This window comes from Monomorium pharaonis, chromosome 2, assembly GCF_013373865.1.
Source record: "Monomorium pharaonis isolate MP-MQ-018 chromosome 2, ASM1337386v2, whole genome shotgun sequence".
In the NCBI taxonomy this organism is placed as follows: Eukaryota; Metazoa; Arthropoda; class Insecta; order Hymenoptera; family Formicidae; genus Monomorium; species Monomorium pharaonis.
In genome coordinates, this window is record NC_050468.1 from 24,202,175 (window position 1) to 24,219,769 (window position 17,595).

At 29.8% G+C, this 17,595-nt stretch overlaps 1 protein-coding gene across 1 annotated transcript in view; it reads right to left on the reverse strand.

Annotated features, from left to right (window-relative positions):
• Positions 1–17,595, reverse strand: part of LOC105838581 (somatostatin receptor type 2) — a 62,653-nt gene that overhangs the window by 34,663 nt on the left and 10,395 nt on the right. Inside the window, exon 3 of the mRNA XM_012684245.3 lies at positions 16,095–16,136. The gene's annotated coding sequence lies outside the window, so the exon portion shown is untranslated. The remainder of the gene's footprint in view (positions 1–16,094; positions 16,137–17,595) is intronic.

Here is a 17,595-nt window from a genome sequence, read left to right on the forward strand (position 1 = left end):
CAAATTTATTGTTATAAAATCGATGCATATATAATGTAATACATATTATATATATTTTACTATTTTACGGCATACTTCTTGTATCATGAATTTGCTCTTTATGTTTGCATAAGGTCTTTGTAATTTTAATATCATTATTCAAAAATTTTTAATAAAATTATCTGCATAATTTCTCTTCTTTATTCAGAGTTATGTCATTCATTTTAATCAAAGTTGGGTAGTAACTAGTTAAAAAGTTAAAAGTTAAATAATAAAGTTAAAAAATTAATTACTTTAACTTAACTTATAACTTTGTTAATTTTAAATAATTCATATTTTAACTTATTTTTGAAACACATGTACTGTAATTTATTAACTTTTTTCTAGGTTAAAAATTTATATAAGAGGAAAAATTAAAAAAGAAAAGTACATTCTCACATAAAATTTTTTTTTTATATAATCTTAATTTACAAACAAAATATTAGATTTAATGTTTTTTAAATTATAATTGATTCAAATAATCTAACATTAAAGAATTACAATTTTTTGACTTAATATAAAATATTAGTATATGAATAAATTAAAAATTTATGATAAATTATATTTAGTGAATTATAGTAGCGTATTTGAAAAAGAAAGTTGACAATTTAATTAAATAATTAATAATTATTTATTTATACTTAAAAAATATTGTTCTATTTTTTTAATAAGAGAAAAATTGTTAATTAAAAATTAGAAATATACAAAAAAGACGGTAAATAACCGATAATTAATGATCAATGCGTGCTAATAAATGATCCGTTGTAAATTTTTGTTTTGAAAGCAAAAAAAAATATATATATATGTATATGTATATATAATTTTAATTTAAAAATAACTTTATAATAATAAAAATAATTAACTTTTTAGCAGTTAATAAAAATTGAAAAGAATAATTATTTAAATATGCGGGTATCAAAATAATATTTAATTTATTGACACAAATAATTTAAACGTGAATAATCATTCGCTAGTAAATCACTTTCGAGATTTGGTTCGCTAATTAATAACTGATAAGGTTTTTTTTTTTTACTTAACTACATTCTTAAGTAAAATATAATATTTTAATTAAATTTATAACAATTAGATCTAAAAAGTATTAAATAACTTGCAATTTATAATTTTAAAATCTTATTATTTTAATATTTTTTTTAAATAATTATTTATACTAATGATTATTTAGCAACTGGTGCAACTACTAACTAATGCTTTTTAAATTAACTTTTAATTTAACTAAAGTTAATTAATTTTAATAACTTTTAGTAGCTTTTAACCAAGTTATGAATTTTATATTCATGTAACTTTTAACGTAACAAAATTGAATTTATAAGCCATTAATTTTAACTTAAATTAGTTTAAAAAATATTTATTTATCTAAGTCTTTTAATATTCCTCTTTTTTAAAATAACATGACAATAAGCAATAATTATAAGAAAACAAAATATTGTAGCTACATATCTTATCATATTTTGTGAAGACAAATTTGGAAATAAGTCTCAGTGTTTTATTCTTTACAATTTAATCTTTTATGATTATAATAATAATGAGTTGTATAGTCATACATTTAGATTTTTTCTAAAATTAGATAATAGTATGCGTAGTTGACTTAATTATAATTTTTATTATTAAAAGTTTTATACTAGAGATTGCGTATAAGTGTATACTAATAAAATATTACAGATCATATAAGCCAAACATTTTCTATAGATCTATCTTATCATTTTAAATTGAGATGAGGATACACAAAAATACACAAAGAAATAAAACTCTCATGTTCTTATTTTTTTCATTGTTATATATCTTGGAAAGGACGAAATAAATTTATGGTTGGACTAAAAGATAGTGAAATAAGAATGGGGTTACTGAAATGGGCAAGAATATTTTTTTGCAAAATATAAAGTATGAAGTGCAATTATCATTTTGAACCATTATTGTAAAAACAATTGATACAATAGCAAACATATAGCTGACAAACATTTCTTAACATATAACTGTCTTCTACTAATACTCAAAAATATAATAATATTTTTCTTGGTAAGTTTTAATCCTTAAAAAATGAGATAGAAATACCGGAAGATATAATAACAAATTATTTTTATATTCTTTTTATTTTAACTTTATTATAATATATTAATTATCACACAGACATTTCTCTATAATGAAACTGACTACTAAAAATTTATTAGATTGTATTTGAGGTTCTCGTTGTCTTCTTTAATGCTCAAGAATAATTTGAAACGGATGGAAAACAGCTTTTTTCACAAATAAGTTGCAATATTTACGGTAAAAAATAGGTTAAACCGAGATAAGATCTTAAGATTAAAGATGAATTTCATCATAAATAAATATATTAAATAACCGAAATCTAATAAAAAAAAAAACAATTTACGAATGCAATTTTAAGGGTTCTTGCAATATCGTAAAATATTTGTAACAATATAAATTGTCTCGATACATCAAGCATCCTCGAATCATCACTTGGTTGGCGTTGACAATTGTCGATATTTTTCAACAGTTATCTCACGTATTAAATGAGTGTTATATTGGAAAAATGATATAAAGAAAGAAATAAAAATTTTATCTGAAATGAAATAAAATGAATAAAATAAGAGTAGTAATTGAGAAAACACAAGTGACCTAGTTGGATAAAGCGTCAAATTTCTCTAAAAGCAATATAATATTCCTCATATGCCACAGAATGCTATTGAAATGCTTATATCATTGATGAGATAATCTTTGTTGTTATATTTTGAAACTTTGTAATCAGCCTTAGATTATAAGCACCAAAGAGCTCATGTGCGGATGGCAATGCTCAACCACTCAGAAAATTAGGTATTAAAAGCTTAAAGTCTGGCACACGAAGATAACTTCCATTATCTCAGTATTAAAGTTAAATATTCTGAAATTTTCCTAATATGTTATATAAATGGTACAATAAATGCAACATATGTAAATAAATGCGTACAAATGTGTTAAAACTATTATATGATTAAAAAATATTATAACTATTTAAAAAATAAATATATAACAAATCGCGTTAACAACACATGTAAATTATTAAAAATACCTCATTTTTTAAACCAAATATTTTTTAAATCTAATAATATAATATAATTTAATTTAATAATATTAATAAGATAACGTATAATTTGTCCAATTATATTAATTTCTATAATTTCTTGTTTTCGTAATATCATAATAGTCAATTATACATGAGAGATTTAATTTATTAACTTACGCAACTTTGTAGACACAGGTGACGCTATAAATATCATAATAAACACACTTGTTATAACATTCGTGTTAACGAATCCCACTATCGTTGTATATACGTTGACGTATGATTAGCAACTTCCACGAACGTCACGAATTCAAGCTACATTTAATCAGGCAAATAAATTGGATTCACGCGATATCATTTGTTTCAAATTTTTGATGGAAAATTAAACAACAAAAATAACATATAATCCTCTCAATGGTACTATTGTTTATGAAGTAATTAATCATAAAATTTTGATACCAGTATCTTTGATAACAATAACAATGTAAACTTAAATTGTCTACGAACATTCACAGAAACTCGACGGAACGTGCTTCTTGCAGCGATATATTTCGACCAACTTAAAGAGGAAAGTACGAGCGTTCCGGCTTCTTCGAAGCTTACAAACTATCTTTTTGTTTAGGCAAGAAGTCAATGTTTTGTGCCGATAGCAAGAACTGTTGTCAAAAAAAGTAGGCTAACAAATGAAATCGCTCAGTTTAAGTCTTGTCAACAAGCCAAACAAAAAATATTAACTTCTATTTGTTGTTTTTTACTTTACAAGATTATCAAGCATAAGTATTAATTAATTTATGTTATTTATTAAAAATAAAAAGAAAAATAAGTAAATTGATGGAAACATTTTAAGAAAAATAAATACACAATTGCCAAAAGTACGACAAGATTTAGATGCAGCTAATTTAGTTACGATATAGTATTGTGCATTCTGCAATGTTATTCTTTTCCTGTAATGTCACTTGTGATCAATAGATTAATTTATATTTTATATTATATATATAGTATACTTTTCTTATATACAGCACACATACATAAACTATATCTTTATGCAACACTATATATATAATTTTATATATCATTATTTATTTTCAAGTGTTGTAATTTTGTGTTCGTTTCATTTTATGACAAATGTCTGTTCTACAAAATATGTACGATGCTGCGATTTATATTGTAGACATCCAGAAAATTTGCGTTTTAAAGCGATCGATCTTGGAGCAATGTTGAAATTCCAAGACGGAAAGTATCTAGAAATATCTCTCCTTTTACTCACATTATTAGCATATATTACCTATGATATTCCATCGATATAAAGTATCGAAAAAAGAGGACTGAGATTTGTGTAAAAAGCAAAGGGAAAAGATATATTTTCCCACTTCCATTCATCCTGTAACATCAAAGAAGACACACTGAATATATTCTCTCGAACTTCCGCAGGATATAAGAAATGTTTGCTGAGTATGGTAATTTTTCCAGCTTTTGTGTGAGAACTTTAATATAATACCTCTCAACTGTCGTAAATCTAAATGTTTTAATACCGCAAAGTCGATCACGAGCGCACGAATGCGGAAATCGAAATCCGACTATGGTTGTTAACCGATAATATCTTTTTTCGTGATCTATTTTTAGCTAATCTTTCCAATGAAAAAAAAAAAGAAAGAAAGAGAAAATCGATAGCGGAGTGCGTTGTAATAAAGGCCTGCCCTAAAATATCGTACCTGAGCGAGCAATCTACTAGTAACGAACTCGTGTTTGCAACGAAGTGGAATAAATGACTTTTACCAGGAAAGAGAGATGACGTAGAAATTGCCGAAGATATGCTATCAGATGTGCGAATAGTGGAAAGTTAGTGCGCACCGATCTCGATTAGACGTATCACATAAATAATTTCCGGATATCTATTTGCTTATCTTTCTCTACGCAACGTGCAACGTACCGATAAGACATGCCTTATTTATCTTACGAAGAATTGCATTTGAGATTTGAATGATATACAGCACAAGATTAAATAAAATAACGTAATTTACATTTTAATCAAAAAGCTTCTACAGAATGATACCGGTTCTAAATGTTCATTTAAAGGATTTTTAATTTCAAAAACAAAATTGCGCATCAGACAATTAAAACTATTATAAGACAACTAGCTCGAGGGAAGGTCTTTCCGTTACGCGTTCATTTTACTACGAAACGTATTAAATTTAACTTTAGAAAGCCGAGCTATACATTTCGAGTGCAAAAAAAAGATTAACCTGCTTTTTGCGAGGAAGATATTGTTGCAATATACGTGACGAAATGACAGATAAAAGCCGAGAGAGCATGCCCTTTCGCCAGATAGTTTTTCGACCACAGCAGCCGTGGAAATTACCCGGAGATGCGTGGTCGGGAGTAAAATAAAATCGTGTGCACCGGGGGCAAACGGAACTGCCGTTTTTTTTTTCTGTTTTCCTTTTTTACTTTTCTTCTATCCAGGTTGAATTGCTCCTCGCTGGCTATGCATCTACGCTACCTTCCACACCAGCTTTTATCCTCATTTTACAGACCGCCATTTTCTTTCTTTGCATTCCGCATTGTAGAACGGAAACGAGTTGGTGGTATCTGACCCGTACTTCTCTACGACCTCCACTCAGGTTTCTTAAGTTGCTCAGATTTCCCAAGTTTGCCCATGCAATTGCTTCACATCAGATCAATTTGATGATAACTATTGCTTGTTTTATTGCACTGTACATATCAAAAAAGATCCTATTATACTTAAATTACTTCTGAATTAAGTAAGTGTTACTTATTTCAAATATTTCATTTACATCCGTAAAATGATCATAAGATCATCATAAGTATCAGATTATATTATATATTCAAAATACATTCTAAATTCTAGTAATTTTAAATATTTTAATCAAGAATATTAAATTAGAACAAAAATTCAATTTGGCACTGATCATATTCTACACAAAATAATTGTACACGATTAGAATATTTTACACAAATATATTGTACACAAAAAAATTGTACGTGGAAAAACTGTGCACAAGAATTATCCTTGAATTAAAAATTGCACACGGATACATTGTACGTAGAAAAACTGTCCACTACACAGTTTTTTTTGTACGCAATAATAAACTTTACTATAATCTGTTATAAATATATTTTAAGACTAATAAAAAAAACCATTTTTGTTAATAGTTATTTTTAAAAAGGTAAATTAAATAATCACTTTTCTTGACGGTAGAATTGATTTTTTTCTTTGTGTGCATAAATATAATAAGATATTTAAAAACAATTGTCCACAGTCATTAAAAATTGTATAAAAAATGCAACGTTATAAATTAATTATAGTCGTATGAATTTAACGATTTAGATCTACCAAAAAAGAGCACGTTATTAAAATAATTTACATTTTTATCAACAACGCTGAAACACAATTCCAAATTCTTTGCTAAAATATGAATCTTGAATTATTACACAAAAATGTATAATTATACTTCATGTAATTACACAGCTTTTTTATGTACGTTTTACATAAAAACGTCACATCCTTTCTGCTTTTTACCTGTTATCCAAAAAGAATAATTTAGTAACAGGATTTCTTACGTAAACCCATAAACAGTATTTAAATATCCTTTATAACTACCGCTGCATGTAATATTTTGCTGTCCACTTTTAAAATCTCACACAAGGAGAAACCACACGAGATAAAAGGGCTAACATCGTTACAGTTTTACAATCTTTGCTGTACACAATTCATAACCACGCTGTCTCGTAATAAAAATTGCAATATGCGAGCAAAATTTGAAACACTCACTTTTTTTAAACTTGCATAAAATTGCGAATTTAAATAGCTTTACAGATGCTTGGAACAAAGTTTACTTTGCTGAATTTTATATGCGTATATTATTTATAACATTATGTATAACCTGATTTAAAGTCAATGCAAAAAATACCGCGTTTTTATTTACGATAAGTTATTATGAGATAACAAGTTATCGATTTCCTAGCGACAACAGATAATAATTGTTAGCAAAGGGAAATATGTTTCTTCATCAGAACAAAGTATAATGATGTATAAATATTACGTGATTAATCACAGTTGATTTAATTTCACGGTGACGAATATGACTAAAAGGACGCACACGATAACAAAAGGTCTCCAAGATCCTGCGTTAAATAACAAGTACTATGCAATTGTATTTAGTAGATAAGATAAATGTTCTCATTATGAATTCTTCTTGACCATATATTTGGGATCCCTCGAAACATACTGGAGAATCAAATTTCCCAGTCGAAATTGAAAGATTTATTTAATAGTAGAAACTATCAAAACCTAATGCAAGGACGTACACTGAGAAAAAAATGTTAATTTGACTAAATTTTTCAACTTGATTAAATTCCTTCAGTTCAAGTATTTAACTTAAATACATTTAACTTAAATACATAAAATACTTGAACTTCGATTTAACTATTTATATATTTGACTAAAATACGTAAATAGTTGAATTGAAGAAATTTAATTAAGTTGAAAAATTTAGTCAAATTAACAACTTTTTTTTCTCAGTGTAGAAGCTCTTTACTTTAAACCTCGACCGTTCACGGTGACGTGACTGAATTGTACTTAAAAAATTCTCTCTTAACGTTACGAAAAAGCTAATAAAGCAATCGCGTACAAAATCGATTCGAAGACCAATGGGTGGGTGCCTTTCAGTCGTAGGACGAAGATTAAACGCGCACGACGTAGCCCTACAATTGAAAAATATCAGAAGCAATATCTTATCGCTCAGACATCTTTCAGCTTGCGCTTTTCATTTTGTTCCTCCATGTATATTACTTGTAATATATATCTATGTTTCTCGGAAACAATTAACAGATACAACAAAAAATGAAAAGCAGCGCTGTATCGAGATAAGAAGGATGACAAAACTCCTGCAGGCAAGACGTTATCTCGGAGCCTATATACGTTAACTCTTTATCGATCGTGCTCCCCGTCTGGCAGCAAGCGTTTAGTGAGCTCTCGATTGTCACTTTCTACCTCTTCCACCCAGATCACCTATCTCGCTTTCTGTTCGATCGCAGCTATGGCTTTTCATCGCAACGATTCTATACGTCGGCAAATATTTTCGGAATAGCGAGAAACGTATATTCGATAAAGCTCATCTCGTTTACGCCCCTTCACAACAAAAGGATTACAAGGCACGCACTAAAGTATTCACTCTCCAATCAATAACGTTACAAAATAGTTTGAACGCGTATTCTTTATCGCTTCTTTTCTTCGACGCTCAATCGACTGAAGTGATCGCGGCTAAACGATAGTTTTTAATATCTTCGCGGCATGTGATATTGACGTCAGCAAGAATTGTCCGCGAAACAATGCACGATGTTTATAGAATAGTATATATAATGTGAAGAAAAGGACAAATAAGCATTAAGATAATTGGAACGTCTTTAAATAAATTTCCAAAGTTGTTAATCCACGTCGGGGCATGTAAAAATTTTTTCAAGAATAATTTTAAAAAATTGTTCACCTATCATTGACAAAATCCTGTAAAGCCTAAATATTATTTATACATTTAATTCCATATTACATTTTACTGTAACAACAATTAATACATCGCCTCTTGTATTTTGAAATTTTATTGCTTTAAATCAAGAAGTAATATGCGCAAAAGGGTATAAAAATTATTACTCAGATATAATACTATCAATTTATTTCAACACTATCGAAATAGGGTAACTAACGCCATACACGTAAACAAACAAACTTCATATCCTGTAGCCTGCATTTCTGTGTCATGATGGAGAGCAAAGGTTTGAAGCTTCAAAGCTTTACTACCTTCATCCACGATTATGGAAACCGAGGAAAATGGAGAGGATTGCCCAGTATATAGTTTGCCATTTGCACGTGACATTTGATAAGTTAAGCGTTAGCAGTGCAGCATTTAAGCAAACCAAATTAACCGCTACGTCAGAACGCGTTGATCATAGCTACTTAATCTCTTTAGGTAAAAAAGACATTTTATTTTTATATATTTCCTTAAATTTAAATTATAATTTTACGTAACAATGTGACCAGAATTTTATTTAGCTAGTAAATTTCATACGTTGCAATCATGACAGAGGTATAGTATAAAATATCTTGCTGTCTTGAATACTTATAAAAAACTAAATTTTATTTTCTCTTTTTCTCTCGTAAAACATTTTTAAATTATAAAAATTGTACTGTGTAAAAATAAATAATAACTTACATCTCTTTCTGGTTATGAACACAGAGAGCTATTATGGTATGAAACGTTTAATATTATTTCCAATGTATATTTCAATTTTAAAATATTCGCTTTAATTTAACAAATCTCGCATGGAAATAAAAGTTTCGTTATTTTTAAATTACGATTTAACAATATAAAAAATTATAACCACAATTCCAACCAAAGATAATAAAATAAAAGAGAGGTATCAACAATTGTCCTAAAAAGGTTCGACGGTCCAATATTTGTAGGCGACATTATTCCTTCTTGAGCATTTTGGCAGCGTTGCATGGAAATAAAGCTTTTGCGGAAGTGTTTGTTGTATACACGCAATGTGTTGTCGTACTTAACGTAATTGAAATAGATATTACGACAACGAATCACACCTATTTGTGCTGTCGTCATAAACATATTAAGATTGGCTGCTTATGAGGTAATGCGAGGTGTACGCTACAAAGAAAAGAATAGAACGAGCGTTCTATCTCTTTTTGACAAAGAATAGTAGAGAAAATTCTAATGAGGCTAATATTAATATTTGATGCGTAAATATTCATTAAAAAAAGACACCGTCGTTATTATGCTATTCTTTTCACACAGGAGGATACCTTCATCTAGAGTTTTCAGTACCTCATGAGCAGCCCCATCTTATATCTTATGTCTATAGCTGCCGTAGAAATGTTTATGTTTCGTTCATATCTCGGAGAAAAAATTAATATTGACGTGGAGAGCAAACAAATAAAAAGATTTATATTTATAAAAAAGAAGATAAAATTTAGACGTTACATTTATCGATACTGAATAAAAATTTTTTTCCAGTTTTTTTTGTTCTCGACGCAATAGTGAAATTTTTTATAATTAATAAATTGCACATATAGTTAAAAAATTATTTTTTTCTAATTATAAAATGTAACATAAAGGAAAATAAAAGCAAACAATGTACTCGCGTCATAAAAATCACAATATATATATGGCTCCGATCAAATCATTTTTCCGCTTTCACTGTCGGGTGTAAAAAAATAACGGTTCAAATTAATACTCGACCTATTTTATTCGCATGCACTCGTGTTCGAAAAGGCGTAACAAGTGGTACAGGAAACATCATCGGCGAGTACAGCACGCAATGGACACCGCGCGCGCATCGAGATTTCCACATTGTCATTCTATTTACAAGTCCGGACGGAGTTCGCGACCCGCCGCGCAAAGTCGAGATCGTAGCACGGTGGTACATGTCGTTCCCGTATCTCGGATCTCCACATTTGAAATCGTACACATGCCCTACACACATCGGTGGAATCAATTCTTTCGTAGGAACACAACTAGACTATTCGACGAAAGCGTTATTCGCGCGATAAATGTGACTCCCGTGAACGCGTATATAAAGAGAAAACAACGGTGTACGAGGAAAAGAGAGATAGAGAGAAAGAGAGAGAGAGAGAAATACGTGACCGCTATCCAGTTTGCGTATTCATACGCGCATTGGTCCCTTGATGAAGTCAGTCGTATGGTAAGAGAAACATAGAGAAGCGTCGGAGCGTGCATACCTATAGATACCTATATACGGGTCATGGCGCATGTCAGACCGACAAGGGTGCGGCAGCGGCAACTCGAAGACTAAACCGTGATACAGGGACGAATCCATCCTTTCGTCGTTCAATCGGCGTACCCTCTCGCTGTACCTATAATTGCCGTCGACCCGCGACCGTCCTTATCTGCCCGACAGCTGAATCTTTTCGTCTCATCTCTGCGCTTGCGACGAAAGTTCAATTCTACCGAATGGATAGGACGATACTCCGACGATCGTAGTAAAGCAATCTGTGTATGTAAAAGTTACACGATGCTTTTACCTTAAATTACAAAATCATCCCTCTTCGAAAACTTTTGCGTGTTTCGTAACTTGGTTTTTTTGCTTATTACTTTTTTTTTCCATCACTCGATATTTTCTTGATACTGAAAAATTATTCGATGTACTTTGCTTACACACAAAGAAGGATCCCATTTTTTCTACCTTTTTAATTGTTTTCTCATAAATGTATGCAAATTATTTTATTTTGTAATTACCTTTGCCTTTATTTACTAATTTATCAATTAAACCTTCATTAATGTGAATTGATAAATATAAATTTTACATACGTATGTCTATATATACATGTTTGTCGAAAAGTGCCATTTTATTATGAATAAATATTATAGACACGCGTTTTAATTAATCTATTGTATTTGTAGATATCACACTAAAATCTTCGATATATTTGCGTAGCATATCACAATTATTCCCGTGCGTCATGCAATCCACGATATAACCGCGTTAAATTCGCCCATCTTTATTTATCCGTCTATCTCTGACTGTTTTATCGATTCTCTATTGCTAGAGTGCAAACATACCAGAATCCTAATCTGACGGTACCATGCAGTACAACAACCCTTACAAACTATCCCTAACTTCATGGGTTTAACAGGATACTCGGTCATTTCTGTCCTCGCCCTCCTCTTCTCTATACTCACTCACTCTCTCTCTCTCTCTCTCTCTCTCTCTCTCTCTCTCTCTCTCTCTCTCTCTCTCTCTCTCTCATTCTCTCTCTTTCTTTCCCTGCTAATTCGACGAAGTTTCTGCGTGAGGGGACATAGCCGGATGCTCGAGGAGAATGGTAATAATTGAGCCGAGTTTGTCTACCATCTGACGGCCCGCGATCGTCGGAGATAACGCGATTAGTTTCACCCGGGTATAATCCGATCTATATGTGCGGAGATGACAATATACTGGTAACTCAAGCAAATCGATATCTCACATCCAGACACAGACACACGATATTTATGTAATGCAAAATCTATGCGTAAAATTGGATTCAGGTTCCTAATGAAAGGTTACAAATATATATCTGCCCTAATGAGTACGTGATGACATCATGAGTGATTGCAAACGACCCCAAATTTATGTCGATCAATTCTATCTCTTTTTGGTACACATCAAAAGAAAAGTGCTCGCTATAATCGTTCACCATCCGTAAATATTCGTTTACAATCATTCATCTTTACTAGCTTACTATTGATTCGATTTTTAGACAGACGGAAATTAATATTTTCTGAGGCTCATTGAGTATCGAATATAATTATTCAAATGTGTTCCTCGAACGAAGCTCAACAACAATAGTGCCTAACAACAAAAGCCCGAAGGACGGAGCGCAAACAAAAACTCGACGAATGCGAACTAGAAAGTAAACGTGTTAGAATCGGAAACCATGTTGCAAGCTTTCCCCGAAATTCAAATGCCGAAATTGACCTCACCTAAGTTTCTCAATTGCAAAACCTCCATGTTTGATGAATGAAACGACCGACGTCCGATCAACTCAATCACTAATGAATTCCGCCAGTCCTGCTACCACACGAACGGATCAGATAAGATATAATTAATCGTACTCAGGAACCTACGTCAATAAACGAAACTAATAAATCACATGAGATTAGTATTTGCTATATATTCGCAACAAATATATGTGAATGTAATTGAATATATATTTTTTATTAAGGATGATAGTACTGTATTAGATAAGCAACTACTAAATGTATATTTAACAGGATACGTATGTGAGCAAAATTTATAAGACGAGTATTTCTGAAAAACTATTCCGCAGTCATGATTACACGTGAATATTAAAAAAAAATTTACGCCTATGAACAAATGCATAGCATGCATGCATTAAAGAATATTCCATTGCACGAATATGCGTCGCACGCGATTATAAGGTTAAAACAATGCGCAGATTAATTACGCCTGCAATCCCCATAGACGATCTTGTAGAAAATTACGTGCGCGTCCATGACTACTTTAACTGCGGCTTTTAATGTACTTTTGTGACTGGAGATGCTATTACGACGTAATATAATTCTTGCCATAATCATTTTGATATCTCGGATTATATTATCTTAAAAGCTCATATCATTGCACTTTGTTATTGGAACAAAACGTTTATTACTATATTGGAATATCGAAAGCTTTTTATTGTGCTTTTTCAAGCGGATCTTGGGTGATTAACGATTTTTTAACAGCTATGGGTATAATAAGTCGCTTTAAGAGTTATTTTGAAAGTATAATAAATTAAGTACAAATAGAGCTAATAATAATAATAATAATAATAATAATAATAATAATAATAATAATAATAATAATAATAATAATAATAATAATAATAAAATACGTAAAAATGTCTTTTTATATGTTCTATTAAATTATTTTAATCATAAATAGAAAGTTTCCTGCAAACCAAACAAATTCAAAAAGTTAAATTCGTAGAAAATGAAAAAATTTATTTTCAAATTGTTTATTAGAAATATGGTAATATTTCTTCAAACACATAATAGGTGTAAGAAAAAAGATATAGACTTTAATTAACACTTTAATAATTTACACAAAAGAGAAAATAAAAAGCCTGTAGACTTGTTTGATTCTTGCGGGAATTTTGTACTTACTATCTATTTATATGGTAATATTTTACATTTCTTATAATATTATATTAATAATAATAATAATAAGGAGGAAAGACATATTATCTGAAATATAAAGTAATACTTTCTATTTCTTATTTATAAAATCTTACAAATTGTTTTTAACAAATACATTTTTTATAGTATTTTTTGTATAAATATGATAATTTTGTATAAATATGATAATTTTTTCTCTGTGACGTTATTAATAGAGAATGATTTTATTTACGTTATTGATAGAGAACGATTTTATGACGTTATTGATAGAGAAGGTTTTATTCACTTCTTAAGAGGATCTTATTATCAATTCTTCAAAGCTAAGAGGTTCAAGTCTTATACATATAGCTTTTTTATTCGGCTATAAATACTGGTATTAGAAGATTTTCTTATTTGGCACTAGGTCAGGAGTGTGCAGAATTATTTGATTACTACACACTTATTTCTTGAAGATAGTTTAGAGCAAAGCCAAAACGTTTTATATTTATATTTAAACTTTGTATAATTAAAATGTATATTATAGCGTAATGTATTAAAATATTTAATGATTGTTTTGAATTTATGCACTAATTACCACGTTAACTCCTTACACTTTGTTTATTACGATTTTTTGTTACATGAATAATTACGAGTTCTTAATATTTTTATATTTATGATTAAAAAAACATTTTTTCAGTATTTTTACATATTCAAGATTTTTCAATAACGTAAAAATTATATATTGTTAATTAAAATGCGCTTAACATTTAGGTAAATTTTTAACTTTCTTACTTTATTAATTTACGCGTCCATCTCAGTTAATGAAAAAAGTCGTTCTTTATTTTAATTTCTTTATAACTAAAATTCTATTGTACTATTGATTAACCCTTTGCTTTCGGATGAGGCGAACGCATAAACACTCAGTTTATATTTAAAGTTTTTAATTGTAGATATATGTGACACAGAAGTTAAAAGTAAGTTTACTTTTAAGTTTTTAAAAGTAAAAGAAAAATTATGTTTTCAGAATAAATTATATTAATATGTACATTTAATAATTGAATAGCAAAGAAACGTTTAAAAATTTAGGGAAAAAAGATGAGAGACATATAAATATCCGATTGCCTTTGTGTAAAAGGGCTGACTCCCACCGTCCAAGAACGTATTTTCTAATAATTTTTTCTTTTGCACAAATAAAGTTTTTTAACTAAGAAAAAAAATTAATAAGTTAAATAACTAATTAAAGTTAGAAATTATACCATTTAAATTTAATAAATTAAGTTAAAAGTTATTAGCTTTATACTAGACATCACAAACGCGCGCTTTGCGCGTCTTATTTAACTTATTATTTTTAAAAACAAAAAATAAAGCGTAAAAAATAAAAAGTTAAATAAGACGCGCAAAGCGCGCGTTTGTGATGTCTAGCATAAAGCTAATAACTTTTAACTTAATTTATTAAATTTAAATGATTTAATTTTTAACTTTAATTAGTTATTCAACTCATTAATTTTTTTCTAAATTAAAAAACTTTATTTGTGCAAAAGATCTATACTATAGATAATCGTCTATACAAATTTGACAGCTGACAAAATTCATTCACAATGACAGTTATTCTCGCAACACAAAGCGCAGCGAGAAAACCAATCAACATCGCAGAAAAGCGGCAACAATACAATGGCAACATCTCTTTTTTACAAAGTGGATGGATGGATTATTAACTTCCAACTTTTTAACTAGTTACTATTCAACCCTGGTACAAGTTAATGTCTATCAGGATTTCTAGAAGCTTTTTATTTTGATGTAAAATAATTTTCTTGTCAATTATTCAAAATCTGTTATGCTACTTCACAAGACGCGCCATGTAGCACAACTATATGTGACGGTTAGATTAAGTTAGATAAAATTAATACATTTAAAAAAATATTATAATCAGCACCAAGATCTACCTGCGATCATTTAGGCCTTCTCAATTTTATTGATAAGTTCTATTTGTTTTTGTAAATTTTTTTATAGAAAAAAACCGTATCCATTGCGAGTTTTTATTTCCTTAATTATTTAAGCAGATCATGTTTTTGTCAGTATTTGTACGGTGCAATATCTAGTTTTCGAGAAATAAAGGGATCAAATTAGAAAATCTGTTTCAATGCTTTTCTTCTACTATGACAATAAATTAATTTTTTATGTCGAAAACTTTTGTATATAAATTATCATCTAAATCAATATATGGAAACATTTTCCATATTTTGGAACAACTTTTGATATAAAAACAACACTATAAAAAAAATTTAACAGTACACATTTGATAACTTTTCTGTACGCAAATAAATTGTACTTACTTAAGTAGTTGTGAAAAGAGCAAACAGGGACTTTGCTGTGACCTGAAAAGATCGAAATAGCATAAGATGAATAATAGCACAAGATAAGTAATCATAAAGAAGTTTAATAAAAGAAAGAATCCACAACGTGACGCGTTTTTCAATGTTGATAGAGCACGGATATAAAGTAAACGGTAAGAAAAAAGCCAATCTGTTAAACAAGGAGCGAAATGGTACTGGAAATGTAAGAAATTTCGTAGACGTGGCGGTTCCTATCTTTATAGATATCGTTTGAAAATACATGAAATATTTACCAGCGCGAAAATACGATAAAGTTTTGCTTGCGTATGTGAAGGTAATCGAAGAAAGTTATGAATAGTACAGCATGCAACTAAGACAGATGGTCAGATCACTATCGTATATACGAGTGAGATACTTTATGGATAAAGAGGAAAGATAGTATACAGAAAGAGAGAAGTATGAACGGGGATTGCGCAGGAGCACAATTTCAGTCACGTACAAACCATTCTGTTTTTGTTTCCAGACAAGCAAATTTTACGTTCCGTGGAAAAAGAATTTCGTAAAAATATTCAACGCGATGTGACAAGCGCAATGTAAATGTACATAAGGGCAGAATTACATAAAAATATGTAAAAGAATCTTCGACATTCGCGAGCTCCAAAATTCAGTGGAAAAGATTCTGTATAACGTACAGTTTTCTTTTTTTTTTACAATTTGTCATACTTATTACTGACCAAGATTATTTCTCTGAAGAGCATGTATCTTATTTAAAAAGAAAAATAATGCACTTGCAAAATTGAACCTTATTTCAAGCAACGTTTGAAAGAAATGTCACGACGATAAAAGAAAATTCGTATGCAATGTCACGAGAAAGCGATTTTAATCGACGAAATACGTGTGCACATTTCCATAAAATAAAAATATCGTCGCTTGAGCTAGGCCAAAGACCATTCACAACGTTCAAGCCATTTCGCACTTAGTGATTATATTATACTTTTAACGTGCTCTAAAAAATATACCAGACCTCAATCTTTCTACATTAATCGAGTCGAATGTCACCATCTGTCTTAGCAACAAGCCAGAATTACTTGCACTCGGATCTTATTATTAGCTATCTTAAATTTGAGTCGGATAAATTATTGATCGATCGGCAACTGACTTTATTTAGCATTTGAAACACACATATCTTTGACTTGAAAACTTTCTTTATCTCCAGTAACTCAAGTGCAAAGGAAACGAAGATCTGAAATTATGTGCGATCGAAGACATCGAATATCACGAAGCTCGATGGTGATGTTGCGAACGAAGGCAGGTTGTAAACTTGGTTTACGATAAAAGCCGCTATAAAGAGGCAATAGCGAAATTAAAAGATCGAAGATATATAATCGGGAACATTCGCGGGTTATATTCCTTGAATAGCCATCAATGGTGTGGAAACGTGGACTCCACATAGGTAGAGGCGAGATAAGGCGTTCATCGCCTAGCAACGAGAGAATTTCGG